The sequence below is a fragment of the Microcebus murinus genome, chromosome 11 (genome assembly GCF_040939455.1).
Source record: "Microcebus murinus isolate Inina chromosome 11, M.murinus_Inina_mat1.0, whole genome shotgun sequence".
Lineage (NCBI taxonomy): Eukaryota > Metazoa > Chordata > Mammalia > Primates > Cheirogaleidae > Microcebus > Microcebus murinus.
Genome location: NC_134114.1, coordinates 35,429,460 through 35,449,612, shown reverse-complemented (window position 1 = coordinate 35,449,612; position 20,153 = coordinate 35,429,460). Strand labels below are relative to the sequence as shown.

The window sequence follows — 20,153 nt, the reverse complement described above, 5'->3', positions numbered from 1 at the left end:
TCCACAAATTCCAAATCTGTTTATTTTGTCATTAGAGACTGTAAGAGGCACTGACTATGAAAGTGTGGCATTTTAGGAATAACATGGATTTTGACATTAGACCTTAGTTTAAATATTATTTCTAACATTTACAAGCTGTATAAATTTCATGGAGCTAATCTAAAGAGTTTCAATTTCCTACTATGTTAAAATAAGGAGGAAAAAATATCTATTCCATAAAGATGGGTAGATCATATATATATACTACTAATAAAGACATTAGCACAATGTCTGGTATATAATAGAAATTAAACATACTAGAATCCATTTGAGAATTATTTTATTCTAAAATAATATATAATTAATATGTAAAACATGCACAGATTTTAAGATTTTGGTAATTCTATACACCTATGAACTCACCACCTAAAACAAGATGTAGAATATTTTCATCACTCCAGGAAGTTCCTTCAAACTTCTTTCCAGTCAATTTCACTATGCCCTACCCCCTATCCCACCCTCCACCTCACCACTTAAGCAAACACTTTTTTATTTCTATCATAAGAAACTTGCCTGGTTTTGGCAAATTGGGTCACAGAGTATGTATTCTTCTGTGCCTGGTATCCTTTGCTTCACAAAATGTTTGTTTATTACTTTTATTCATGTTGTTGCATGCAGTAATTAGCACTTTTTCATTGTCATATAATATTTTATTTTATGATAATATCACAATTTTTTTAATCTCTAACATGCTAATGGACATTTGAGTTGTTACCACTTTTTGACTATTATGAATAAAGCTGCAATGAATATTCTTACCCAAGTTTTTTGTGGACTTTTATTTTCATTTCTCTTTAGTAAATACCTAGAAGTAGAACTGCTGGGTCATAGGGTAGATGTATATTTAACTTTGTAATAGTCTACCAAACAGTTCTCTAAAATGAATTTGAACTCTTACCAACCATGTGTGAGAATTTCAGTTGCCTATACAGGCATACCTCCTTTTACTTCATGTTGCTTTATTGCAATTTGTAGATATTGCATTTTTTACAAATCGAAGGCTTGTGGCAACCCTGCACTTAGTAAGTCTGTCTGCTCCATTTTTCCAGCTGCATATGCTCACTTCATGTCTCTGGGTCATATGTTGGTAATTCAATATTTCAAGTTTTTACATTATTATTATATCTGTTGTGGTGATCTATAATTAGTGTTCTTTGGTGTTATTATTATAATTATTTGGGGGTTCCACAAACCACTCCCATATAACAAGACAAAGTTAATAAATGTTGTGCGTGTTCTGACTGCTCTACCAACTGGCCATTCCCTAGTCTCTGTCTCTCCTCAGGCCTCCCTATTTCCTGAGACACAGCAATACTGAAATTAGGCCAATCAATAACCCTACAATGGGTTCAAGTGAAAGAAAGAGTCTGAAGTCTCTCACTTTAAATCAAAAGCTAGAAACAGTTAAGCTTAGTAAAGAAGGCATGCATGAGGCCAAGCTAGGCCTAAAGCTAGGCTCCTTGTACCAATTAGCAAAGTTGTGAATGTAAAGAAAAAGTTTAATTTTCATGAAGAATATTAAAAGTGCTACTCCAGTGAACACATGAATGATAAGAAAGTGAAATAGCCTCTATATTATCATGGATATAGAGAAAATTTGAGCAGTGTGGTTAGAAGGCCAAACCAGCCACAACATTCCCTTAAGCAAAACCCTAATCCAGAGTAAGGCCCTAACGCTCTTGAACTCTACGAAGGCTGACAGAGATGAGGAAGCTGCAGAAGAAAAGTTTGAAGCTAGCAGAGGTTTGTTCATGAGGTTTGAGGAAAGAAGCCAACTCCAGAATATAAAAGTATAAGGTGAAACAGCAAGTACCAATGTCCAAGCTGCAGCAAATTATGCAAAAGATGTAGCTAAGAAAACTGGTAAAAGTGGCTACACTAAACAATAGATTTCAAAGTAGACAAAACTGCCTTGTATTGGGAGAAGATGCCATCTAAGACTTTCATATAAGAAGTCAATGTGTGGCTTTAATACTTCTAAGGACTGGCTGACTCTTGTTAGAGGCTAATGCAGTGAGTAAATTTAAGTTGAAGCCAATGTTCATTTACCTTTTTGAAAATCCTGGGGCCCATAAAAATTATGTTACATCTACTCAGACTGTGCTCTAAAAATGGAACAACAAAGCCTGGAGGCAGCACATGTGTTTATGGTGTGGTTTACTAAATAATTTAAGCCCACTATTGAGACCTACTAGTCAGAAAAGAATAAGATTCCTTTCAAAATATTACTGCTCATTGACAATGCACTTGGTCACCCAAGAGCTCTGATGGAGATGTATAAGGAGATTAATGTTTTTTTTCATGCCTGCTAACAGAACATTCATTCTGCAGCCCATGGAGCATGGACAATTTTGGCCTTCAAGTCTTATTATTGAAGAAATACATTTTGTAAGACAATAGCTGTCAAAGATAGCGATTCCTCTGATGGATCTGGGAAAACGAAATAGGAAATCTTCTGGAAACGATTCACTATCCTAGATGCCATTAACAACATTCTTGATTTATGACAGAAGATCAAAATATTAACATTAACAGGAGTTTGGAAGAAGTTGTTTCCAAACCTCATGGATGACTTTGAGAGATTCAGAGATTCTGAATGACTGATGACTTTCAAGAATTCAGTGGAAGAAATAACTGCATATGTGATGGAAATAGCAAGAGAACTAGAATTAGAAGTGGAGCCTGAAGATGTGACTGCATTGCTGCGATTTTATGATAAAGCTTAAACAGATGAGAAGTTCCTTCTTAATGATGAGAAAAGAAAGTGGTTTCTTGAGGTAAATTCTACTCCTGGTGAAGATACTGTGAACATTGTTGAAATGACAACAATGGCTTTAGAATATTCCATAAACTTAGTTGACGAAGCAGTAGTGGGGTTTGAGAGGATTGACTCCCATTTTGAAAGAAGTTTTTACTGCGGGTAAAATGCTATCAAACAGCATCACATGCTACAGAGAAATCTTTTGTAAAAGAAATAATCAATATGGCAAACTGTATTGTAGTCTTATTTTGACTACAAAATTGGTAATTTATGAAATTACCATAGCCACCCCAACCTTTACCAACCACCACCCTGATCAGTTAGTAGCCATGAACATCGAGACAAGACTGTGTACCAGCAAAAATATTACCACTCACTGAAGACTCCAATGATTGTTAGCGTTTTTTAGCAATAAAGTATCTTTCAATTAAATTATGTACATTTATTTAAGCATAATTCTATGGCACATTTAATAGATTACAGTATAGTGTAAACATAATGTTTGTAGGTACTAGGAAACCACCATAAAGTTTGTTTTTATGACTTGCTTTATTACAATATCAGCTTTGCTGCAGTGGTCTGTAACTGACCCTGTAATAGCTCCTAGTATTTAAGGTTATCAATTTTTAAAAATTTAGTCATTCTAGTGGGTGAGAAATTATATCTCATTGTCATTTTATTTTGCATTTCCTTGACAACTAATAATGTTTAGCACCTTCTCATGTGCTTATCAGCCTTTTGTGTATGTTCTTTTTGAAGTATCTACATTTTCTTCTTTTTATTGAGTAATTTTTATTTTTATTGCTGATGTGTAGGAAGGCTTTATGTATTCTGGATACAAGTCCTCTACTATATACATGTTCCCTCAGTCTCTGCCTTGTCTATTTTCTCTGTAGTGACTTTGATAGGCATATTTAGTTTTGATGAAATACAACTTATCATTTTTTTCTTTTATATTATTGCTTTCTGTCTAAGAAACCTCTAACTACTGAAGATTTCTTCTAAATGCATTATGATACTGTTTATATTTAGGTCGCTGGTCCATCTTGAGTTAACTTTTAGATATAAAGTGAGATAGAGATCACATTTTATTCCCCCCCCTCACTGGTAAGGATGATGATGATTTAATGTGGGTGGGACTTACAAGTTTGGGCCTCACTTTTACATTTCAATACTGGAGATAGCAAAGCTTATTACATTCTGCTTAGAATATTTAAGGTAATGTTAAACAATCTCAACTAAGCTACATTGTATTAATAAAATCCTTTCTTGAAAATATAACAACCACATTTAAGCAAAATTGTTAAGTCAATGACAATTTCTATATATCAACCTCCCATACTAGTTTTGGTTTTCTATCCCCAACCTTTAAAGCCTTCCTCTCAAAGAAGCAGCAGGGCTCTCTTGCCTTGTGTGGTGATCTATCTGAATCTGTTGTCCACAGGGAGGCCCTTGTCCCAGGTATTTCATACAGTGTGTCCCTTTCTTTCCTGGCTCTCTTCTGTACTAGGTGACAGCAAACTTATCAGGTAACTAATAAAAGCAAATGTGTTCATGTTTATCACTTCATTTCACTAACATATTTAGATAAATAAATCATATCTTCCAGACATAATGTCAACTCAAACAAGGGAATTTAATAGTAGAAATTTCAGATACTGTGTAAGTTCATGGGAAAATAAATTTCAGGTCAGCCAGCTCTTTGATGGCCCTCAAAAACCCTCTTTCTGTCTTTATTTTATTTTATTTTAGTAGCCCATTATTTTACTTTGCATCAGGCTGATCTTTGTGTTCAAATATATTAATAGAATCATCTCAATGTTTTCTGTACATTTACCATAAAACGTACTTACTCTTGATTTGATCCAAATGATGCTAGTTTGATTACATCTTTCATTACTTATAGTCACTTTTCTGCAGGGCATAACCCTGCAAAATGAAGTAGCTGTTACAGCGGCTAAGTTTATAAAGTTAAAGTGAATTCAAGAACTGTTAATTATCTCCTGATTGCTTATCATGTGGTGAAAATGAATATATGGAAAGTCAATCTGGATAATTTTGTACCTGTGCCAAAAAAAGAATTTCCAAGGTTAGTCAACTTCAAATAATCTGTGTGATGGGAGTACTTTCTCTAAAATGCTCACATTGACTGTCTATATAATCTTGATTCACCACATTGCTCATGACCCTGCATAAATTTGGTGCTGGATAAAAGTAGTGGCTTTCAGTGAAACCAACAATGTAATGCAAATTTTAATATTTAATATATCCCTTACTAAATTTCCAATTTCATTTTTCATTTTAGTTAGCAAACAATTTTATAATTTAGTGACTTTTTTGCTGAGAACATTTTCTTCTTCATAAGGCTAAACTTTTCAAATTCTTTTTATGCACATTTTCTATTACATTTTATCACTCAAAAAATAATCAAGCAGCCATTTCTTATCAACAACCTCTATTCCCATTATGGAAGATTCGAATGAATGCATCCATTCATTTCGCTGCTTCTGAGGGAAGACACTCTACTTTGGGCATTGCCTCTTGCAGCATTTTTTATAAATCATATTCTGCCACTGATTCCCTGCCCAAACCTTTTTGAAGCTATTTTACATCAAGCAAAGAACAAGAACAAGAACAAGAATAGCAGCTTCAACATTTTCAGTCATAAAATCCACTCCAACTTTAAAGTAGCAGTGTTTCTCTTTGCCAATTTCCACATATTCTTTCTTTGCCTCTTGCTCTGATTTTATTCTGCCTATAGATCCTGCTTCAACACCCTGAGAATCTCACTGGTTTTGAATTTCACTACGTTCTTGCTACCAAGAAGGAAAACAGCTGGATAAATGGATCCATATTATAATTTACCTTGGGTATTATTACTATACTTATGAAAGAAGAATACTTGCAGTTTTTAAACTCCCCCAATTTTAAGGGAAAACCACTGGAGTAAAGACTTCTACACTCAGAGTCTCAAGGTGAGATTTTAGTCACTGGGAACATATACGATGTTAGCCATACTTAATGTATATGAATGTACATGTATATGAATTAATGTAATGTAAATGAATACAACTAGAATATCATTTTATTATTATTACATTAGTAAATAATACTGTTGACAATAGTAATAATAACAATTATAATGACACTATTCTGAGTGCTTTTGATATATTCTTTATTTTACCCCCACAATAGTTCTATGAGGCGGATAATATAATTATTTCCATTTTACGAATAAGAAACTTAGGTACAGAGTGATTAAGTAACTTATCTAAAGTTATACAGATAAACAATAAAAGTACTTTACTGTTATTACCCATTCTCTACTGGCACTGAAATTAGGGCTTTCCAAGCATATGTCCTTTGCTCTCATAAACCCCATCAGTAGGCACTGGAGGAAGCTGAGCCTTCGAGAGGTTAAATCATTTGCCCAGGATCACCTTGTAAGCAGAAAAAGCTGAAACCAGAAACCAGTTCTGTCTGGTACCTAAGTTTATCCTCCTAATTATTATGCTGTTTTACAATTATATATGAAATTAGTGCAAATAATAATTTGCTAATATAGTAACAGGAAATGGTAGTTTTATCTTGACTCATAGAGGACTCTGTTATGGGATCACTGTGTGAAGCACATTCTTTTTCTCTCCTCCCTCAACATGAATAGACTTTGTGGGTACCATTGCAACATGTTCCTGAAAATGCTGGTTGCCTCAGTGAACAGTCTGTTTTGGGATAAGCCAGCAAGAATACAAAGAGGGAAGCAGCTACAGATGAAGAGGACTGGAGTCAAAAAAAACTAATCACACTCCTCCATAGCCACAGTTCTTTCCAGCTGCTTGATGAAAGTCCGCCCTCCTTGGACAAGACAGAATAAAATTCAGCTGAGGTTATGGCCAGGAACTTAGCCAGATGGGATCAGTATAAATAGGTCATTTTGAAGAATTGGACATAAGGAAAGTTTCCCATTAAGGCTGAAGCCTGTTATTTGATATTTCAAACTTTACTCTTCCTTCACTAAGCATTGAGATGTGTAAGATACATAAGATGACACAAAAGGTCAATAATCTAAACATTAAAATATATATACAGGCCGGGCGCGGTGGCTCACGCCTGTAATCCTAGCACTCTGGGAGGCCGAGGCGGGCGGATTGCTCAAGGTCAGGAGTTCAAAACCAACCTGAGCGAGACCCCGTCTCTACCATAAAAATAGAAAGAAATTAATTGGCCAACTAATATATATATATATATATATATATAAAAATCAGCCGGGCATGGTGGCTTGTGCCTGTAGTCCCAGCTACTCGGGAGGCTGAGGCAGGAGGATCACTTGAGCCCAGGAGTTTGAGGTTGCTGTGAGCTAGACGCCACGGCACTCACTCTAGCCTAGGCAAGAAAGCGAGACTCTGTCTCAAAAAAAAAAAAAAAAAAAAAAAATATATATACAGATACTATATGGTACTGGTATATAGCCAAAAATACTCTCTTATTTTTTCCACTCATCTTTTATTAGAATATTTTTCCTTATAGTTATTTCTATTTATGTTTTTCATTTTATTCAAAACACAGACTTCTGACTTAACAACCAAACATCACAATACGTTTTATCTCTCCTTGTGTTTTAGGGTACAATTATTTCTATATTTTCTACTAAATAAGGCTATTAAAAATCAGTTTGGCTTACTAATTTTTCATTACTTATGTTCATTTATTCCAATTTTGACACATTTTACATTTTCTTACCTGAGGTGATTCATTTTAGTAAAGATCACTGTCAGGTTTTTGTTTTCCTTATTTGGTTATTCAGGGTGGGGGGAAAATTGCTGTAATTTCTTTGAGCAATCTTTTCAAAAATTATGATATCTATTTTTTTTAATTCTTATTTTTAGAGCCATATAATGATTTTTCTTAAATGTTAATATCTGTTCATATAAGTCATGCACCAGTGAGGTACTTACTTAATGGCTATCTTAGTTAAATCTCTTTACTCTCATATAAAACATGAAGCAAAGATGCGTGTGTGTTAAAAAATAGCATTAGGAAATCACAAACATGCCTTTCATTAACAGAAAATTTATTAAATGAGATCAAGGACTATACCTTCACATATATACTTTTTCATCTTTGCTAACTTTTCACATTATTTTCTTTTGTAGCTTAATGGAAGGGAGGTACGTAATAGAAAAGGTTCAGATATGACAGAACTCTGTTTCGCTCACTATTTTAACTCCTTTAAGCTTTGATTTCCTGATTTATGAAAAAGGAGCTATAATACTTATAATGTAGATAGGCTATTCTGGACATCTGTGATGCTATAGATAAAATATCACAGTATCACATAGTTCATGCTTAATAATTGTATTTAATAATATTATATAAGAACACTGGTGAATTCTTCAGTTCATATAGTTACTAATCTGTGGCTGCCCCATTGCTACATTTTTGGCTTTTGGTTGTTTTCTTCTTTTTAAATAGGACCCAAATTCTAGGCAAGATTTTAAAAATTATATATACCTATATTTGGCAACTGATCGTGTATTTGTTTACTAGTGCTGCTGTAAAAAAGTACCTCCTTGCCTCTTCCTAGCCTCTGGTAGTTGCTGACATTCCTTGGTTGGTGTTCCTTGGCTTACAGCTGCGACACCTCAAACTCTGCCGTCATTGTCTCGTTATATTCTCCCCTCATATGTCTGTGTCTTTATATTTCTTTCCCTCTTCTCAAGACACCAGTCACATCGGGTTTAGGACTCACCCTACTCCATTGTGAACTCATTTATGTCTGCAGTCACCTTTCCAAATAAGGTCACATCCTGAGGTAGTGAGGGTTAGAACTTCAATATGTCTTTTTAGAATACACAATTCAACTCATAATACATGTTAGTAAACTCAACCTATAAAATATTTGTGTTAGGATGTCTATCTCTTACTTCAAGATTCTTCTTCACAAAGAGTAAGGATTCATAGTACACATATCCCTTTGTCTAATTTCCTTCCAGAAAGACAGAGAGGCGTTTTCTCCCTTAAATCCTAATTTAAGTCAAAATCACATACGACTTTGCAATCTGTTACCACTTCACCCAGGTCAAGGCCCCTTGTAGTAAAATGGCCTCTTGCTAGCTGATTTTCTTATAAATTGTATAGCACATCACTTGACCCTTTCTAAGAGTTATTAGTTCATCACAACTGTAACACAACCATGAAAACCACACTCGCTGGTCAGGTGAGCCTCTTACTCATGAAGTCCCTTCAGTAATTCCCACCCATTTTCTACATTCTTATCAGACTGTGACCTTTTTAAAGTACTCATTTTTGTTTTCCCCTTAATTATCAGTTTTAATGTGAATTGTAGGAGATGCTATAATCAAAATGATGTAATAGGAGGCTCAAAAACACATTTTTAGTATTATTAATAACCATATTTATAGTTGTATTTTATATCTTGACTTCATTTTCACCTCCAGCTACTGTCCTTTATTTCCTTTCCTTTACAACATAACTCCTTGGAAGAGTTGTCTGTAATCAGTGCCTGCCAGTTCTCTTCCCCATCCTCTCATTCTATCATAAAGGGATATTAAATTTTATCAAATGCTTTTTCAGAATCTATTGAAATAATTATATGGTGTTTGTTCTTGATTCTGTTAATGTTATGTATCACATTTATTGCTTCGTGAGTGGAGAACCATCCTTGTGCCCCTAGGATGAATCCCACTTGATCGTGGTGAGTGATCTTTTTAATGTGTTGTTGAATTCAGTTTGCTAGTATTTTTTTGAAAAATTTTGCATCTATGTTAATTAGTCATACCAGCCTGTAGTTTTCTTTTATTGTTGTATCCTTGCCTGGTTTTGTTATCAGGATAATGCTGGCCTTGAATAATGAGTTTGGAGATATTAATATTGCCTCCTCTTCAATTGTTTTGAAGAGTTTGAATAGAATTGGTATTAGTTCATCTTTAAATGCTTGGTAGAATTCAGTAGTGAATCCATCAGGTCCTGGGCTGTTCCTTCATGGGAGTCTTTATTATGTCTTTGATCTCTTAATTCATTACTGGTTTGGGGTTTCCTATTTCTTCATGGTTCAGTCTTGGTAGGTTGTATGAATCCAGGAATTTAGTCATTTCTTCTAGGTTTTCTAATTTGTTGGTGTGTAGTTGTTCATGATAGTCTCTAATGAGTCTCTAGATTTCAGTTGTTACGTCTCCTTTTTCATTTCCTATTTTTATTTGGGTCTTCTCTCTGTTTTTCTTAGTCTAGAAAAAGATTTATTGATTTTGTTTATCTTTTCAAAAAGCCATTTCATTTGTTGATATTTAGTTTGTTAAATTCATTTATTTCTGCTCTGATCTTTTTTATTTCTTTCCTTTTACTAATTTTGAATTTGGTTTGTTTTGATTTTTCTAGTTCCTCAAGGTGCATCACTAGGTTGTTTATTTGAAATATTTCTACCTTTTTAAAATAGGCATTTATTGCTATAAAATTCCCTCTTTCTACTGATTTTGCTATATGCTATAGATTTTTAATATGTTGTATTTCCATTTTATTTTCTTTTAAGATATTTTTAAATTTCTTTCTTAAATTCCTCATTAATCCATTGGTCATTCAGCAGAATATTGTTTAATTTTCATGTGTTTGTGTATTTTCTGAAGTTCCTCTTGTTATTGATTTCTGCTTTTATTTCATTGTAGTCAAAAAAGATATGGATATGATTTATGTTTTTTTCTAATCTGCAGAGACTTGTTTTGTGGCCTAAGATATGATATATTCTGGAAAACCTTCCATGTGCTGATAAAAAGGAATGTGTATTTTACAGTAATTAGATGAAATGCTTTGTAAATGTCAGTTAGGCCTATTAGATCTAGTAAATAGTTTAAGTCCACTGGTCTTTTGGTTGATTTTCTGTATGGATGACCTGTCCATTACTGACAGTAGAGCGCTAAATTCCCCTATTACTGTATTGCAATCTCCCCCTTTAGGTCTATTAATACTTGAGAGTTCCAGTGTTGCTGCATAGACATTTATAATTGTTATATCCTCTTGCTGAATTGACCTCTTTATCATTGTAAAGTGACCCTCCTTGTCTTTTTTATAGTCTTTGATTTATAGTCTGTTTTATATGATATAAGTCTAGCTACTTTTGCTTTTTGTTTGGTTTCCAGTTGCATGGAGTATATTTTTCTAACCCTTCAGTCTATGTGTGCCTAATTTATAGGTGAAGTGGGTTTCTTAAAGATAGCATATAGTTGGGTCTTTTTAAAAATCCATTCCCCTAATCTATACTTTTTTAGTTAGAGAACTGAGACCATTCACATTCAGTTTTATTATTGATAAGTAAAGATTTCCTATAGCCATTTTGTTGCTTGTTTTCTGGTTATTTTGAAACTCCTTTTCCTTCCTTCCTTCCTTCCTTCCTTTCTTTCTTTCTTTCTTTCTTTCTTTCTTTCTTTCTTTCTTTCTTTCTTTCTTTCTTTCTTACTGTCTTCCTTTGTAGATAAGCAATTTCTCTGGTAGTATGTTTTAATTTGCTGTCTTTTATTTTTAGTGAATTTATTATAGGTTTTTGTCCTCTGGCTACTATAAGGCTATAAAAAACATCTTATAAATATGAGTTATTTTAAAGAGATGACACTTATCTTAGATCACAAAGAAAAGAATAGAAACAAAGGCAAAAAACACAAAAAATTGTATACTTTTTAACTTCAACTCCCACACATGTTGACTTATAGTTATCTCAATTTACATATTTTTGTATTACCTATCTCTTAACAGGTTGTGGTAGCTATTATTGTTTTTGAAAGATTTGTCTTTTGGGCTTTATACTAAAGTTATGAGTACACCACAAATGCAGTAATAGATTATTTTGGATTTGTCCATGAACATAATTTTACCAGTGGGTTTTATATGTTGAAAAGTTTTATTTTGCATGTTATTTTTCTTTCTCTCAGATTGAAAAACTCCCTTTAGCATTTCTTGCAAGACAGGTTTGGTGGTGGTTAATTCTCTCAGCTTTTGTTTGTCTGAAAAAGACTTTGTCTCTCCCTTATATTCATGGGAAAAAACTTTTTTTTTGGAGCACTTTGAAAGTGTCATTCTACTTCCTCCTGGCCTATGTGGGTTTTGTGGAAAAGTCTGTGGCCAGATGAATTGGAGTTTCTTTATATGTGATTTGCTTCTTATCTATGACTGCTTCCATTTCAGCTAAATGGCAAACACTCTAGGACAATCTGCCCAAAATACAGTTGTTTTTTACTCCTTTCTCTCATTTTCTATATAAAGATTGTCACAATATTTATATGGAGTTGGTGTTATATAAAAGCTAAAGTTGACACCAGTTTCAAAATATTTTTAGATGTCTACCACTTCACCACTGTAATCAAAGCCAACATCATCTCTGAACTCAATAACTAAGGTAGCCTTCCAACTAGTCTCCCTGATTTGCCCTTTCTACTTTGCAGTATATTTTAGAGACAACAGACAAAATTATACTGTTGAAATGTAAGTCAAGTTGTGTCATCTCATTGCTCAAAAACTTCCCATGACTTTCCATTTCTATTAATGCAAAACCTCAAATCCTTACAATGATATATAAGGTCATAAACAATCAGTTACACAGGTAATTGATTTCCCATTGTACCTCTAAACTCATCTCCTAGCCACTCCATCTTGTTCTCTTCACAATGGCCACATTGACCTGGCTATTCCTAGAACACTTCAGCCACAATCCTATGTCAGGGCCTCTGCATTTTCTATTGCCTTTGCCTAGGATTCTCTTCATCTAGATACCAGATACCCCCCAGATATAGCTCTACCTTCTTTTTCCAAGTGCTTCCTAAAGAAATCATGATCTCAATTAGTATTACCTTGGCACCCTATCTAAAATTTCAAACAAACATAGCTTGGCTTTATTTATGTTACCTCAGCACTAATCAGTGTCAAATATACTATTTATTTTATTTATTTATCTTTCATATTTTTGGTTTTTATCCTCTAAAATATAAGTTCCATGAACACAGAGAATTATTTCTTTTTAGTTCATTGCTGTACCTCAGTTCCAAGAATAATGTCTGGGACATAATGGTGATCAAAAATGTTTTTGAATAGTTTATTTTCTTCACTGCTATTAGTCTCAGAATTTAGAATAGAACCTGATATATAGTAGATGCCCAGCAAATATTTTTCAATGAATACCCTAAAATACCTATTACATTGTCTTATACTTAGGAATCACTTGATAAATATTTGTTGGATTATTCAGTGAATATTTTTAAGATGTTTTAAAAAATAATTTTCAGTTTTATTGAGTTAAGTAATAATAATAATTTCCTTAAAAGTTAAGTCTGAATATCTTTAAAAAATGATTTTAGGTAGGTTTCCTCTCTATTATTTTGATTTATCTCCAAAATTAAAATGATGACTTTTTTCTAATTAATTGATACACTAAGAATTTAATTATCAAGAAAATTATGTTCGTGGGATTCAAAATCTCTTGGAGATAGCAATGTTATTATGTGACATTAAAATAAAAAAGCTACATCATTTTAGCTGAAAAAAATCAGAGGTTTCAGGGCCATCATCTGAAACAAGATAAATGAGATTTCTACTTGAGGACTGTCCCAGAAATAACACCTCAATTTCTTCAGCAACATTCACTTCACCATTTCCAGACTTTTATTAAGTAGAATGGTATTTCAGACATGAGTTTATAGGAGCTGCTGTAAAGGCATATAATGACAAAAACTAAAATTAAGTTAATAAGTAACCATGTCTTTTCTTCCTTAATTAAAAATCTTATTTATACAAGCAGTGAGTGCCGCAGGACATTTACATTCTATTTTGTTATATTTCTTATTATGAGAATCATAAAAAATAAAATAAGCATTAATTGGATTTTTCATTCCCTGTAGAAAACATGAATGCACAATATATCCCCTAACTACTAGAATGCCTATTCTGAAAACATCATTCTAAACATTTATTACACCAAATCCACTCACTCTACTAAAATAAGTTTATTTAGAGATGATTTAAAGAGCAGATGTGCAAAGTTTATGATTAATGTATACTGCTGAATTTCTATCTTGAGAACTTAGTACCATTACTGATTTTTATTTAATCCCAATGTTCTAGTGTGCTCATTTTACAAACCTTTTCTATAGGAAAAGGAAGAAAATAACAAAAGAATGCTCTAGTCTAGTCAGAGAGTTATCTTTTTTTGTGTGTTTTATATGTAAAATTGGGAGCAGTAATGACCTAGAAAATGGGAAATGCATTCTAATATGCAAAGTGAAGGATGTGCAAAAGGAGCCAGATGAACTTCTCAAGGCACACACATTTTTCAATTACAAAGTTTTAATACCAGATCATTGTTTAAAATCCAAAAAGAACAATACAGAATTTTATGCAGAAGTAATTAAAATTCTCTCTTCAACAGCCTCCATTACCACCATTTCTGCCATCCAACTTCCTTCTCTAGAGCTATTATAAACAGTTTATAGCCCTCCAGAACTTATTTGATGTGCATGTTTTATATATTAATAAATGATTCTACACTGTTTTACAAGAAAGCTATTCTAAAACAATTCTTAAGTTAAAAAACAAATTCTTTGGCAACTTACATTATTATAAACATCACTTTTTAAAATAAGGGAGCAATGGAACATGAGCAATGTTACCTGAAATCATCAAATTATCAAAAAGAATATTTTTTCTATGTAAATAGAATTCATCAAAGTTTTCACATAGAATTGCATTGAGCAAGTGAGTATTACAAGAATCCATTCAAAATGCTCATTACTTTAACAACTATAGAGGTAATGAGGTAGCAATGCATCTTTAGAACACATTAGGATGCCTTGGCTCACATCATGAGTCAAAAAGACCTAGTTTTGTTACTCTTCAAGAGACTTATCCATATTATGTGATTAGATACATATATGGTAGGATTTTTTTTAAAACATTTTAAGATAATTGGTGCTTATTTTCAAAATCAGATTGCTCTTAAAGATTATTAGTTTGACAGAGGATATAGGTGATTAGTCCCAATTATTAATTTTATTCAGCATTAATATTCCCATTCCTCTACCTCCCCCAATATGTATATACTTGCTCCATGCACTAGATTCTTTTTTAATAAAAATAATTGGCACATTTTGGTAGGAGTGGGGGTTTCCCATTTCAAGGTTACATGTAGAATCTCTTCTTAATAATTACATTCTAACATCAAAGACTACACAAAAATAAATTTTACTTTCCTGAACGATACTCACATCACATTGATTGGAATTTAGTGTCCCAAGGTAAATATAACTTCTTTTTCTTTGTCTTTTTTAAGAGTTCAGCTTTTTATTGAACATGTTATAAAAGACCGTTAGTCAAAAAGACCAAAGCCCATGTTATCGTCAGACTCCTGATTCTTCTTTCTTTGCTTCCACTTTCTTCTCCTCAGCTGAGGCAGCAAGGCCTCCTGCTGATGCAGCACCAGCTGCTGGGGCAGGTCCACCATCCCCTCCATCACAAATGAGGCTTCCAATGTTGACATCGGCCAAAGCCCTTGCAAACACACCAGGTTCAACGTTTATAACAGCTACTTTAATGAGGGCATTGATCTGATCCCTCCACAATGGTCACCCCATTGTTGTGCAGAAATGAGGGCCCAGTAGATACAGGTGAGCTTAGAGACAGAGGTCATGGGGAGGATGATGCAGGGCAGGTGTGGTACTAGTTGCAGAATGAAGGGAGGACCTCACCCCAAGGTAGCCTTAGCTTTATCAGAAGGACAGAGCACGTTAGTGGAAGCTGAAGAAAGCCTATTTCTTGAACTCTTATTATGAACCAAGCTGTGCACTCACTCTTTAAAAAATATTATCATATTTAAATTTAATTTTAACAATAGTCCTAAAAGATAAGTACTTTAATTAATCCTGCTTGAGAAATGATGAAACTGAGGCTTAAATTACTTGCTCAAAGCAAAACAAGTAAATGAGAAAGCTGGGACTCAAAACTAGGTCTTCCTATTTCTGGAGTCCATGTTTTTACTAGGATATTCTTTTAATACTTAATTATAATATTTGGCTTATAAAACTTCTCAGTTACCTCTTCTTCATAAATGTTTATTTGAATTAAATTATTTTTTGGATGGCTCATTTGTTTTGAGTGAAACCATGCAGTAACACTAAGTTTCCTAAATGTCTTCTAAGTATTATGTTAATTCCAATTACTTTGTTGCAGCTTCCTGCATACCAATTACATATACGAATGTAAACCAGGTAAAATTATTGCATGAATATATAAATGATCTTTACAAAGACAGAAAAAAAGTGCACCACACTGTGTGTTTGGCATAGATGTCACTCTAATTTTGATTAATCCTCACCTAATATAATGGTTAATTTTTTATGTCATCCTGCCTTCGCTATAGAGTGTCCAGATTAAACATCATTTCTGGGCATTTCTGTGTGTTTCTGGATGAGGTTAACATTTGAATCAGTGAACTCAGTAAAGTATATTACCCTCCCCAAGATGGGTGGTCACCATTCAATCCATTGAGGGCCTAAACAGAGCAAAAAGGTAGAGGAAGGAGAAATTCACCCTTTTGTGCTTCCTGCCAGGTTGAGCTGGAGCATTGGTCTTCTCTTGCCCTTGGACTAGTGCCGTGATCCATTTGCAGGACAGAGGATGAACACAGAACAAAGAAACACAAAAGGAAAGACACAGACACATGTAGATAGTACATGACTCAAGTGCCTAATGCACTGGTCAGTTTATTTTTATACTCTAAAAATCAAAGTTAGTTCCTTATACATGACCACCCAGGCATTACAGCAATGGCCAAAAATTCCAGAACACATAGCCTTAAGATGTCCTCTGACTCAAGGTTTCCAGGTGGTTTCTCTAGGTGCCAGGCATAGATCACAGACCGAGATTAGCAAGGTTGGGCAAGGCAGGAACGGTTCCTCTAGGCTGGCCCCCAATGGCTGTGTCTGTCTTAGGTTGTTCTTCCCTGAGGAATCTTACCCGTCATTGACTAACCAGCCATCTTATGGGGCTCAGCAGTAATCCTAGGAACAATGTGTTTATGGTGTGGCCTCCAGACCCTCACTGCCATGGAGCTGGGCAGCTCTTACTCACTTGCAGAAACTACTACTTTATGCCTCTAGGCAGCAACCTTGTTTGTCACAAGGACCCTGTCCGGAACACATTACTCTCAAATGCTCTGGGCACAGCACGTACATTACTCACTAAATTTAATTCTTAAACCAGGAAAGTATAATCTCAGTCCCCAACAGACTAGAATTTACATCACTGACTCCCTTGGTTCCCAGGCTTTTGGACTTAGACTGGAAACACACTACTGGCTTTCCTGGGACACCCACTTGTAGACAGAAGTTTGAGGTATTTCCCAGCCTCCATAATCATATAAGGCAATTCCTCATAATAAATCTTTTCCTATATGTATATCCTATTGGTTCTGTTTCTCTGGAGAATCCTGAATAATATACCAAGTAAGGATTATACATGAAGGCAAGGGTTTGGAGAATAAGGCATTTCCAAACCACCATGGCTATAGAAGGCTAAAGCCCTCAGTGGTAGCTACTAACATTTGTCATGTGCTATGTAGGTATCTACCCCAAAGAAGTGAAAACATATTTTCATATTTTCACACAAAAACATGTACAAAAATGTTCATAGCAACAAATCTATAATAGCCAAAAAGTAGAAACAACCCAAATATCCAGCAACTGATAAATGTAGTGGTTATCCATACAATGGAACATTATTTAGCCATAAAAAGAAATGCAGTACTGATACCTGCTAAAGCAGGGATGAATCCTATGAAAAAAGCCAGTCACAAAAAACCATATATTATATTATACCATTTATATGAAAAATCCAGAATAGAAAAATCTATAGAGACAGAAAGTAGATTGGTGGCTGCCATGGGTAGGGGGAGTGACTGCTATGGGTACAATAAAATGTTCTAAAATTAGATTATAGGGATGATTGTACAGCTCTGCAAATAAACTAAAAACCACTGAATGCTATATTAAACACTGTGCTGTCATCCTGTCAGGATTCAGTCTGAAATGTTGGTTTTTGGTGCACTCATGACCAAAGAATGGCCAGACACGGCCAACGTAAGGCGAGCACAAAAATGAGATTTATTGAGGAGAGAAAGATAGGATTATAGAGCAAGAGCAAGATATAGGTTTACAGAGTATGGTACATAAGCCACAGATGAAGACCAAATCCATTGTCACAGCAAAGTGAGAGCTAAAGGAAGGGTGCAAAGAGAGGTTAGCTGTGGTCTGCATCATATTTTATAGTGGCTAGACAGGTACCTCCCTTTTGGTTCAGAAGTCACTATGGAAACACTTTGATTGGACAGTTGGGAGTCACATTACTTGAGCCTTACCTATACATGTGGGTTCCAGGTCACTTTCCAGACTTTATGGTACCCATGTGGCTTGGCCCCTGGGCTAGAGAGTCCTCTACATTCTTTTGCAGCTGGTGCGTCAAATTCTAATTGGCAGATTTGTAGGATGTTCCCTCCTCCCCCAGGTGAGAATTAGGGTGGGGCAGGACCAAGATGGGGGCAACAGCACTCATTTTGTCCCTAGGAGACTCAGAATCCTTCACTATCTACCTAACAATCCTTGCTAGACAATCAATAAACTGCACTAGATGCTGAAGGTGAAGCAACTTTTCAGGGTTAGCCACAGGAAGATTTTCCAGCACAACCAATGCTCACAGAATACATTCCTGAATGGTCACTGAATGACCTAGAAGCCCATTTGACACTCACTTGGCTCCGTAGTATTGGGAACAATGATGCTTAACATGCTATCAGTTAGGCAATCTATCAGAGCTGATTGGGGACCTTCGGGTCTCTTCATTTATTCTTCTCCTATAATATAAACTGTGGACTTTTGGTACTCAAAATATCCAGGTTTATTTCAAAGCCATACATTATGCTCTACTTGTCAAGTTTATTTTGAAACTCAAAGTGAGCAATGACTCAGCAGTTTTACAGTATCAACCATACCCTGAGGGTAAGTAAGACATATAGAAAAGTCGTGGCTGCTGCCTGAATAATAATAGGAATTTCAGGAGGAAAATAGAAGCTTGGGAGAGTGAAGATTGAGGTTATCCTATTGGAGCAAAGAAGTTTGTCTACTAAGACTGACTTCGTTCATAAAGTTTACTAATCAACAGACAAATGATTGTCATGGCTTTCTTAAAAATCTTTTTTGTGGCATAGATACAGCCTGATTTCCAGGATGGTTACAATGGAATTTCTTGGCTCTAGCATTTATATGTATTAGAAAAAAAAATTTATAGATTTCTTAGGACAAAGATTGAATTTTAAAAGTGAGATTTCATGATATTATAGGAAATAGAAATTCTCCTCCAGTTTTCCTTCCTATTAGTATTCCACAAACTTTCCAATGCTTTTATTCATCTGTTCATCCATTAGATTTTGAATTCCTGGGGATCAGCAATCCTGTCTTTTAGAGCCTGAATAATTATCACAAATGCTTAGACGGTATTCAGGAAAAAGGGGCTGCTATTAAAGGTTACTGCCTTGTTAATTGATTAACCCGAGCCATGCAACACCTATAACAACAAACACTGTAAGCTCTGAATGAGCTTCTGTATTTGCTTACTTATTGCAAAAAAACTTTCTTTGGAGCTATTTGTAATTCAAATTTAAGGCAGGATACTAAAAAATAAAGTAAGAGAAAAAGATTAGCTTTAATGCCTTAGAAGACTGCAGTTAAATAAAAATGTTCTCATTTTCCATAGGACAAATAGTCTCACTAAGTAATAAAAACCCAGCAATAATGAATTACTTAATGGTTCACCCTTTAACTGGATCTTTTCCTTGGTATTTAAAGATTTCCTATTTTTAAACAAACAAGCAAAAAAGCAAACAAAAAGTCTCATTGACCTCCTTTCTCCTCAAGCTAGAGTCTCTCCATCTCATTTTCACAAACTTTCCAAAATGTTGGCTATATCACAGTGTTTCCATTTTCTTACCACTCTTTTTTATATCCACCAAAGGAGTGCTTTCTAAGAGCTTCAGAATATAACTGGCATCTTCAAACCTCATATTATTTGACTTTCCAGCGTTTATTTTTTACTGTGAACCATGCCTTCCCTTTCAAAATTCTCTTTTCAAAATATTTTTATTTTGGCTTCCTTAACACACTTTCTTACCTACTATATCTCTGATTACTAAAAGTTTCCTTTGCAAGATTATCTTGCAGACTAAGTGTTGGATTTTCCAATATCTTAGATTATTTCATACGTGCCTACAAGTTCAATTACCTTCTATAAATCAATGAGTCTTTCTTCAGTGTAG

General features: G+C 34.4%; 1 pseudogene; it reads right to left on the bottom strand.

Annotated features, from left to right (window-relative positions):
* Positions 1–15,158: 15,158 nt before the first annotated feature.
* On the bottom strand, positions 15,159–15,479 carry LOC105857774 (large ribosomal subunit protein P1 pseudogene; annotated as a pseudogene).
* Positions 15,480–20,153: the final 4,674 nt, after the last annotated feature.